The following is a 10885-nucleotide window of genomic DNA, read 5'->3' on the forward strand; positions in this document are numbered from 1 at the left end:
TATCATGCTTCCAGAACACTTTGTTGTAAGATTACAATAACATTACCGTACTCACTTTTTAAATATAATAATTTTACTAAAAAACAGTAAAAATGCATAACATTGTTAAATCCGCTGTGAAATATCAACTTTTTTAAGATCGCTAGCTTGACGTTAAAGTAATATTGCTTATCTGTCAAACGGTGTCGCTTAGTAGAGGTGGTGGTAGGCCCCCGCCTGTAAGAAGCCGTTAAAAAAAAAGTAAGAAAAAATTGAACTCTTATAAAGATACGAACTTTATAAGAGTTTGTAGATTTATTGTAAAACCTCTTGGTAACTCTCAGAATGATAATGTTCAACTATATTTTATGAGTTCGAAGTGATATAATATACTCAGTTGACACAGAGTATGCAAAATATGATACGCCATTAGGGCCTGTCCACAATGTCCACGTAACGACGCGACGTCGTCAACGTGGAACGGTTAACGTGGCGCTGTAAGTTGTCATAACTCATGACGTGAAAATTTACGTCAACGTAATTTAAAAAATATGCACGTCACAATGTAGCAATATTGTACGATTTTTTTCTGTTTTAGGGTTCAGTAGTCAACCAAGTTTTGTTGATTACAGAACCCTATACTTAACGGAACCCTAATGAGCTGATTTTTATTATTACTTATATTAATAGTTATATAACTTAAGAGTAACATTGTCCTACAAATAAAATAGTCCATATTTTAGGACCATCAATTCAAAGTATGAAATCCTTTCTATGATCTATCTCTGCGACTGTCTGTTATCTACCACTTTCATGATTTTTCGCAAACAAAAATGTTGTTCATCTTATCAAAATGAAGAGCTACTCACAAAAAATAGGCTTGATAGTATTAAAAAAAATTGTTCTAGGGCTCCTGTACTATTTCCGTTTGGTTCCAACAAAATTATTGTTCTCGCAAAGTATTGTTACTCAATCTACACGTGACGTAATTACGCCACATTACCCCAACATGTAAATGCGGCATTATTCATAGACGTCCAACTGTAAACAATGGAAGAAGGGCATATCAAATTGAATAAAACTCATGTTACGGTATTCGTGTATTTGTTGTAAAATTAGAGAGACCGAACTCAAGGCTGTGGCTGTTACGTTATCAAGTAGATTATAAAAGATTTACGTACCGTCAGAATTTGATATATTGTAATTACTTCTCTCTGTTTATTAAACCAAGGATACAATACAAACTATATTTACAAAAGAAACAATACTATTTACGAGACAATAAACAAATATTGTGTTACGTTTTCTTATTGAAAACTACAAAATTACATAATAATATAAAAATTACTCAGTAACTTCCAGGAAACTAAGAAATAATATTTCACACCACACCGGCGCACCACGAGGGTACATATTTGACCTGCAGTTGTTGAGTGCAGTAGTCAGTAGACCTCTTCGCGTAACAGCTGACACGCTTATCAGCAGTTATCAGGGCGACTCGTCTCGCGCAGCTCAGTAGTGCGCGCTCGCCACGAACGTGCGGTCTCGTGTTGGACGTTACTGTGTGATATTTCAACGCGATTTTGTTTACTTTCCCCGTCGGCGGCACACGAGTGATCCCCCGAAAACCTCCGTAAGTGAAATTATTCTTGTTACGCAATCGTCTCGGACGATCCGCCGGAATCCTTCGCGGCGCGTGATCATCGCGTTAGATAGTTTTGAAAAAATAATTTTCTACTAGCGAAGCCTGTGAGTCATGACGTGTGGAAAGATATGAAGGTCGTATTCCACTCATCCTTATGTAAATTTGTACTCGCGGTCTTAATGTATCAGTTGGGATATTTGTCGCTGAAAATGGTATTACATTGTCACAAGTATGATCACTCTACACACTCACATCAAGTGGTAGCAAAAAACATTAAACTACAGAAGAGATACATACAGGTATGATCATTCTAGTAGCTCATGTGGAATAGTTGCAAGAAACAGGAGCGCTAACTATATTTTTATTATATTAAGTGAATCGAGAACTCATAATTCTTTGACGTAAACTGTCCACATACACCCTTGCGCTGCCCGCATGTTATTAAACGAGGAAAAGTTATTTTTACTACTTATTTTATATTTAGCACCGACACTTTCTTATTTATAGCTGACGTGATAAGTTGGTTTCTGCTCTTTTTTCTACTTTATGTTAGATAGGCCCGTGGACAAGCCAATCTGTATGCGTTGTCTGCGTTACTGAAATTGTGTTAAAATATTATCATGCCTACTTTTTCATGCATATCATGAAAGTGATGATGAATCTAGAATGAATCTACCATGAATCTAGAACTAACTTCAAGACATTAGACGACTGTTCAAACTTCAATATCTTTTGCGTAAACCTTAAAATTTCACAATATAACAAGAATAGTTTTATATTTAGGATGTATTCTTGTTTTTACCATAGAAAATAAATGCCTACGATTAATTTTGTTCAGAAATTGACATGTTGTTTGACCTCCGGCACGGTTTATGAAGTAATAAACTAACATAACCGACGGCTAGCAGGTTATTTTAAACAAAACAATAATACTTGATTAATATTTTATCATTATTACGTTGAAGATAATTGATAAGGAGCTGTTAAAATTTTCTTAAAAAAGTTTCTTAATTTGGATCTTAGCGGTGTCTTTGTGTAATCAAAGTTCTGTGCGTTCCGAAATTTTATTCAGTATACTATATAATTGACCCTCAACCCGACGCCATATTGTACTGACTACTGGTGTGCCACTGGTGAAATAAATGCCTACATGACGTATTCTAATAACATAATAACAAAGACAAAATATATATTTTGTTGTATTTTTTGGATTTATATTATTATATCAATGAATATGGCGTATATCAAGTTATTGCGTACCTTAACACGTTCAGACCGGGACCTCATGAACTGGTATATAGTATCCAAACGGGGCAAATATTCATGTGTCCACCGGTGGTACATCACCGCCCCATAAACCGAAAGACCTGCCGGGCGGGGTGCGCCACCGGTGGACACGGCCAACAATTATGCACGAATTATGCATTATCTCTCTTTATAACGATCTAACAATCCTATAATAGGTCAATTGTTTTGTCTCATCACTCATCACGCGTGGATATGTATCAGATCAGATAGCTTCGTCAAACTTATCACCGAGATTGCGGCACAATGTTAGTAAATGCTTGGGTTATTCACCAGAAATTTGGAGAAGGAAAGAAAGAAGTATTTTAGAATTCTGGGAACAAAATTATAAAAGAGTGATTAGCAAGTCTAGCACTGATAATCAACCCGATGACGCTGCTGAGGAAGGTGAGCCAATTGTTCAACGGAAGCCAAATCATAAGTCAGAGAAACCCGAAGGAATGCTTAGAAATACCCGAAAGAGATGCAGGCCTTGTTACGACCGTATCACAACAACCGAATCTAAGGCTATGGCTAGAAAAAAATCAAAACGCGTGAATACATTTTGCTCTGCACGTGACTCATCAAAAATAATTTTCGTCTTGCACCATCAATGTCTTTATAATTTTTTTCATGTGTGATTTAGTTTTCCTATAAATAAACATTTTCTTAATGTGATCCAGCAGAAATAATTTGCATTTCGTACCATTTATCATGATTTTGTCATATTTTATTTCTAATAAGTAGGTACAATTATTCAATCCTGTTTTTTTTACTTTCCGAAATAATATCCATCTCCTGAGCTACACTATGAAACTTTGTCGATTTTACAGGGCGGGAACGGTAATTACAATACTGTCTTTCAAGGCGGCACGAATTTCTTAGTACATTAAAAGTCAGGTGTGATGTGGCCACCGGTGGTACACCCCGCCCTGTCAGCGAGTACTCCGTGCTCCACCGGTGGTACACCCCGGTCTGAACGTGTTAATATTATAACGGGCTTAGACCACGGCAACGAAACTAACGAAAAAACTTACTCGAAGTCGTAACACACCCCAATCCGCCCGGCACATCGTGCATCGGTGCGGTGTTACCAGACTTCGGCACGGTGTTTTTGTGCATGCGACTAGTAACTCACTAGACGTATGCGAGTTATAATTGCATAAGTTGATAAAAATGCTATGCAATAGCTTTACCGCGGCAGTCCCCGAGTGCCAAACTTTTTAACGAATCAACAGTATGGCGTGTATTGTAGACGTCATAAGCACTGGCCAGTATAGGCAGTATGGGTTTCGGAACTTACCCAGTATGCTCTACCGGAAGTCAAAACCAACACTAAGTTAGCCAATTTCCTGTCCCACTGTCTCTTTGGTACCGTCGTTGTTTTCAAACTAACTTGTGGATGTTCATCGATAGTTGCTGCAGTTCGTATTCGCCCTTTGTGCTACTTTAATGCCTCACAAGCTTTGCGTGCAATTTGGACTAGACTGAGTTCAAACTTTTTATTATAGTCTAAGCTGCTCAAAAAAACATAGTATCCAATTACTGCGCTTTTCTAGAGACCAGTTTAATATCCAACAAAGGAACAGAAGATTTATAATATGTTATCTTATATCTTTAAACGAGCAATTCTTGTATATATGTCGTAGGGAAAAGAAGATATCAGAGATATCCCGAAATCCCTAGGGATATCATATATATATACCTCGTTTAATATCACTTACTTTTGTTAGTTATATATTTGAAACAAGGAAAGTGCTTAGTTTTAACCTGTTATTATTATACTATAGTTTCAAGATCTAAGGTCTGGCTTTAGCAACATGATCTATATCCAAACATGGCCTATGCCATTCAAAACTATTCCTCTTAGGTCTTAACCTAGAAATAATGATTATCTAACTGACTAGTTTATTTTAATTTAACAGAAATATAAAAAGTTGTTACCCACACTAAAGGCAGATAATTATTTAAAAGTCGATATTAATTTTATAACTATTATAAATCAGAATACTTACTATTATTATGATAATAATTAATAATGATATTATTGTATTACCGTATTAATATAATTATAATGTTTTTAATGTTCAGAATAGCTTTATTTTGATAAAGGAGAAAATTTTAAATTCTTATGTGAATTCACTGGGTTTTTACCTAAACATTATTTCATAGATTCGATAAACTTACGGTCAGTAGTCAGTGTACATTTTAACGATACGCGTCGTCACAATGCTTACTTTTAAATGAGCTATTCAAAATGGGAATCTATTTATTGCACTAGAAGATGCACATTGTATTGAAAGACTTAGCGCCGTCTGGATGCGTGTTTTAAAGAAGCCTTTGAAAAAAATCGCTCATCAATGTGATTTGACTCTTAGTTTTGTAAGCTCTTTTGGACTTATCATTTTAGTGTCATCGAACCTTATGGGTCAAGATATAAGACACTTAAGTACAACTTATCGGAATTCAAATTATACTCAACACTTCGGGTCGGCCTAAAAGCCTGATTAACTACGACACTTGAACTTGGTGCAATTTCACATCATTATCATCATCATCATTATCGTCATCAACATCAAAATTATCATCACCACTCTAAAATGTAATCAAATCTACACTTTTACATCTATATCTACACTAATTTAACAAAGAGGTAGTTTGTTGTTTTTGTTTGTAGGGAGTAATCTCTGAAACTACTGGTCCGATTGCAAAAATATTAACACCGATAGAAAGCTGCCTGCCTAGCATACGCCAACGAGATATCTCACTCTACATGTTTTCTCGATGTTTGATGGTTTGTCTCTTCATCTCTATTGACCCTAGCATGACAAACAATTTTTCTCGCGTAGATCTATCATCGAAATAACACATTTTTGTAGAGTTTTGTCGAGATGATGTCGAGATTTTGACATTATGAGACGTGAGTTCTGAATTTTTGTGCTGAAATTTTGTCGTTCTCACGCGGGCGAAGCTGCGTGAAAAAGCTAGTTACTTATAGTTCTAATAAACTTCTAGGTTTTACTCATTTTAGGGCCACACGACGTTTTTTTACGCTTGTTTCTATCGATACAAACGCAAGCTGCAAGTTCAGCAAACGTAAGGAAGCCGACACGTTTTAAACTTTATATCTGCGAAATATAAATACACGCAGAAGACGAGCGCATCAGAAACGCTCGTCGTCAGTGCGCAAAAAATACATCGTGTGGTAAGGCCCTTAGCATGGCCCAACATGGCCGCTACATAAAAACGTTCACGGTTCAACTAAATCTACTCTATACTATTTCGGATGTTCCCGTTAGTTTTATCCTGTTTTTGTATTCCACTATGTAAATTTAATACCATTTTTCCTCAATGTGGGTCAGTTTTTGTGTTCCACTATGTTAATTTAATACCATTTTTCCTCAATGTGGGTCAGTTTTTGTATTCCACTATGTTAATTTATTACCATTTTTCCTCAATGTGGGTCAGGTGGTCCAGCCTATGTGGTACATAGGCTAATTTTACCCCAAAATTTACAATACACAGTATTGCTGTAAGTCGAAACCTCTGAAATTCCAAACTCCTCTGATTGTGTTGACATTTTGTGTAATTGAGGAAAAGTTCTTGAAGGTGTGAAAATTATTGGTCAACATTAATTATTTTTTATTTATTAATAAATATAGAATATATTAATAAAGTTGTAGCGACCCAAACAGAGCACAGTACTATATCTTTAAACGAGCAATTATTGTATATATATACAGGGTGTAACAAAAATAAGTGATAATATTTTAGGGTGTGTACGTGTTCCCTGTAGAGAGTTCACTGTGAAAGTAGCAGCACTGAAAGACCAAATTTTTTTTTCACTTTTGTATGGGAAAACTCGTGACGCTCGGGCCCTTGCCCATATAAAAGTGAAAAAAATTTTTCTTCTTTCAGCACTGCTCTTTCACAGTGAACTCTCTACAAGGAACACGTATACACCCTAAAGTATTATCACTTATTTTTGTTACACACTGTATAATTGGAATCTCGGAATCGGCTCCAACGATTTTCATGAAATTTAGTATATAGGGGGTTTCGGGGGCGATAAATCGATCTAGCTGGGAATCATTTTTAGAAAATGTCATTTTATTCGTGTTTTATCGAATACCGAGCAAACCTCGGTCAAATAGCTAGTTATAATAATGCAGAAAACATGAGTGGAAGAAGCAGGTCCTTAACAGTTAAAATAATTTTTATGGTAAATAACATTTACCGATTTAGATAGTATTATTGAGTACTAGATGTTCCGCGCGGCTTCGCCCGCGTAATTTAGGAATTTCACGGAAACCGTACATACATATTTCCACAAAAAAAAGCCTATGTCCCTTCACGTGGTCTATTCTTCATGTGTGCCAAATAACATAAAAATTTCTCCAGTAGTTTTAAGTTATTATGGAATTTAAAATAATTTCTCCCGTTTTTTCCACATTTTCCTCTATTTCTTAGCTCCTATTAGTCCTAGTAGTCTTAACACTGAAATATTTTTTCAAATCGGACCAGTACTTCCTGAGATTAGCGCGTTCAAACAAGCGAACTCTTCCGCTTTACAATAATATTATATAGTAATATAGTATAGTATAGAATATAGATAATAATGTGCCAAGCCTACAAGTTGCATACTTAAATTTGATAATATTCTTTCGTGTTTTAGGTACAACTTTTTAATTTATTCAGGGCCCGGCAATGACCTCTTTGTTTTCATCACTATTTTTATTGTGTAATGTAACTTCAAATATGTCTACTCCACGACCAATCTACTATATTTAGCAATAAGTCTACTTAAGCTTTAATCAATATTTAATTAAGAGGGCGACTAACGCAAAAAATCAAACATCGTCCTTCTCTCTTCACACTCACGTCCGTCTTTCATATGCCAGGTGAAAAGGACGACGCGGAATAATCGCCAAGTTAGTTTTTTCTTAATAACTCGATACATATACATTTTAAAAATCCGCTAGGTCAGTTTCTCAATGATAGAATTTTAATACAATGTGTTAAAATATTTTATATTAACTTAGTGTAATGCACGGCGTAACCGTATATAATATTAAAACTTCCTTAAAATTAGATGCGTCTTTGTGATTTTTTTCTATCGAGTAAATTTTAAGATATCATGTTTCCGCTAGGTTTCAATCAGCCCCGAATCGTTTCAAAAATGACACAATTCGGGACTTATTTTCAAGTATCAAAATCAATTATATAGTATAAGTCGGGTTTTCATTCCTGACGCTATAACTCCAGAACGCACGACCCGATTTCCACGGTTTTGCATTCGTTGGAAAGGTCTCGGGCTCCGTGAGGTCTAAAGAAAAAAAATCAGAAAAAATTCAAGAGAAAAGCAGGAAAACAGGGAAAATCATTTTATGGCAAAACAATGTTTGCCGGGACAGCTAGTTAATTATAAAATCGACTTAATAACGTTTCCGGCAACTTCATTGCGCTTAACTTTTTTATCGCCTGGAAGCTATACGTTTTTGGAGACCGTGACCTCCTTTTCCCAGATTCGAATTATCTACCGAAACTTTATTTGTTGATAAATCTAAAATCTTTTTTTAGCATCTGTTACATAATAAAAAAGTACTTACAATTAACATTAAATTTTATTTCTACATTAAATTAAACAAAGTGTCGTGCGCCCGATTTAGTCTAGACTCAAGATAGTCAGTGATAATTATTTATATTGCTTAAGGCCTGTTTGACCACTTTCTGATAAAGTGCCGAATAGGCTATTCACAACTTTTTTGACAGATTCTCCATACTTGATCTGTCAAGTTAATTGGTGGATAGCCTATTCGTCACTTATCAGGAAGTGGTGAAACAGGCCTTTAGGCTCGATTATAATGCGTCCGCGTGAAATAGCGGTTTGGCCGCTACACGACGAGATCACAAGAAATTAAAAAAATTACGACGAATTAAAAAAAAATGTCTCTGGCCACCTGTGTTCTAAATTAGAATTTGATGGCATAAAATTTTTATTTATTATGTCCTTATATTATGATCATTCGTCCGACCTTGACTCCGCAAAATTTAATTTCCTGAGTGCAGCTTATCGTCCGTTATACCGCGATAGCGGTTATCGTTATTGGTGATGACGCTAATCCCACTTTGAGAAAAGGGTTACCATGTTTATGATAATCATGCAGGCAGCAATTCGCCGATAAAAAAATTAATTTCAGCCGAAAGAAAAAGCTGCTTAAAATTTTAATAAGATTCGAGCATAATCTTCCTATACTTTAGGATCAGGTCTACCTAATGAGGTCTTACTATGAGGTAGAGGAGGTATAGTGATACATTTTTTAATTAGCCATTCAAAATTGGAATAGACAGCCCGACAACGCGGACTACCTATTCCAATAGCGTTCCAATAGAGTATTATGTGTATTTTCTTGTGTAGTAAATAAAGTCGGGGCTGGATTTATATTATATTTAAGACTTATGAGTTTTTTTTTTTTTTAATGAAATAAGGGGGCAAACGGGCATACGGGTCACCTGATGGAAAGCAACTTCCGTCGCCCATGGACACTCGCAGCATCAGAAGAGCTGCAGGTGCGTTGCCGGCCTTTTAAGAGGGAATAGGGTAATAGGGGAGGTCGAGCCGGCCCATTCGTGCTGAAGCATGGCTCTCCCACGTATGAAATGTGTGTTATGAGTTTTAAAAGAATAATTTTTCTTTCACTTTTTTAGTAAAAAGTGGAACCCGTGCGAGTTTCTTACGCCGATTTTTCTCGCAATAAAATATTTTTTTATTTAATTTATTTTATTATTTTATACCATTTTCATTTTGTCGCCCCTATGATTATGTTATATATTATGCCTAGGACGCGGCCGCCCCCCCTAGGACGCCATAGGACGCTGCCGCCCATACGCCATGGTTTGTACTGCCTATACAATATACATAAATCCAGAGCTGAATAAAGTTTAGTTTTATGGCTTACTAGATGATGCCCGCAACTCTGTTGCGCCAAAATTAGTTTATCGCGCAGGAATCGTACATTTTTCCGGGATAAAAAGTATCCTAGACTCAAGGTATCCCCATCCCAAAATTTCAGCAAAATCGGTTCAGTAGTTTGGGCGTGAAGAGGTAACAAACAAACAGACAGACAGAAAGACAGACAGGCACACTTTCGCATTTATAATATTATTAATAAGTAAGTAGTATAGTATGGATTACCTCAATACGTTACAATATGAATTGATCCTAAAGTATAGGAAGATTATGCTCGAATCTCATTAAAGGTTTGAGCAGCTCTTTCTTTTGCATCAGCATGCAAAATTTCAGCAAAATCGGTTCAGTGGTTTGGGCGTAAAGAGGTAACAGACAAACAGACAGACAGAAAGACGGACAGACACACATTCGCATTTATAATATTATTTTTATATATATTAAGTATGGATGAACGAATCACTGAAACTAATAATATGTCGAGAAAAACTCGAAAGATCGTATAACGACTCCAACTGTTACAGCATAAATCTGATAACAGAAACCCTTCCGCCATAAATTAAATGCTCGAAAATACTTGAAAGTGTGTTCAACAAAAGACACAATTTAACTTAGATTATTAATTGGGGTGAAACTTGACCTGAATACGAGGCGTCGGATTTAAGAGTCTATAAAGCCGGCTACAGACGAAGATGAAATTGCACTCACCGTTCAGTCAGGAGTGTCAGGACTCAGGGCCCGTACCACGAAACGGTTCTGAGACTCAAACAATCGTATGAGAATGTTGCGTCCTACTCTAACAAACGTGAAATGACGATGTTAGAGCAGGACGTGGCCTTCTCGTCCGATTGTTTCAGTCTCAAAACCAGCCTTATGAGTCCGGCTGAAGCTTCCGCTAAGCCCTTTTCGGAGAAACCTTTAAAAAACAAATGTCTAAATTGACATCAGCTTAGTTTCGAAGCCTATTCGATGCAAACAAACGAAAAAAATAATAAACAAGCATGTAAATT

This window comes from Aricia agestis, chromosome Z (genome assembly GCF_905147365.1).
Source record: "Aricia agestis chromosome Z, ilAriAges1.1, whole genome shotgun sequence".
In the NCBI taxonomy this organism is placed as follows: Eukaryota; Metazoa; Arthropoda; class Insecta; order Lepidoptera; family Lycaenidae; genus Aricia; species Aricia agestis.